General features: G+C 65.2%; 1 protein-coding gene across 1 annotated transcript in view; it reads right to left on the reverse strand.

Moving 5' to 3' along the window:
* The window catches only part of BOP1 (block of proliferation 1), an 8,234-nt gene that overhangs the window by 2,781 nt on the left and 4,677 nt on the right, over positions 1–776 (reverse strand).

Below are 776 nucleotides of genomic sequence, written 5' to 3' on the forward strand. Positions count from 1 at the left end.
GCGGGTTTTCTTGGGGGCGGGGAGGGGGGGGGCAGTTAGCCGGTGGCGCGCGTGTGTCCCCGCAAAGTTGGATTATTTTTAACGCCTGATCTCAGCCACTTTCCCAGCCCGGGGCCAGGAATTCCACATTGTGCAACCGACCAACGCCGTGGCCACCGGGAGCTGGCAGCCTGGAAACTCCAGTGCTATAAAAAGCACATGTGCCTTTGTGGGCTGTTAAACTGCCATCTGCTCTCAATCTCCAGCCTCCGGCCGGCCGCGCAGGGCTCCGCGTTCACTCCTCCAGCCTCACTTTCTCCACTGCAGAGCAGGAGGGATACAGGCTCCTGGGTGGGGTCCCGAGAGCGGCTGAAAAATCCACGGAGCCTTCTGGAGGCATCGTGCCTTCCCGTGGGCTTGGGGACACACACACACACTGTGGGACTCCCAGGGATGCTCCCAGCCTCCCGCCCAGGCTTCCCCCACAGCCATGCCCCGGTGGGGGGGGCTGGCAGGATCCCCAGCACCCGGCAGCTCACGGGAACCCTGGCTATCACATGCACAGGGCAGCAGCTTGGCTGCCCCGAGACCCACGCTGGCAGGGGGTGACACTGGGACCAGCTCCAGCGCTGGGGCCAGGCCACCAGTGCCCAGGGTGTATGGGATGCTCCGGGCAGCAGGGCAAGGTGGGGATTGTGCCCCTCTGCTGCGCTCTGCTCTGCTCTGGGGAGACCCCCCTGCAGTGCTGCCTCCAGCTCGGGGGGTCCCAACAGAAGAAGGACACGGACCTGTCGGAG

Source organism: Charadrius vociferus, unplaced genomic scaffold, assembly GCF_000708025.1.
Source record: "Charadrius vociferus isolate BGI_N301 unplaced genomic scaffold, ASM70802v2 scaffold1036, whole genome shotgun sequence".
In the NCBI taxonomy this organism is placed as follows: Eukaryota; Metazoa; Chordata; class Aves; order Charadriiformes; family Charadriidae; genus Charadrius; species Charadrius vociferus.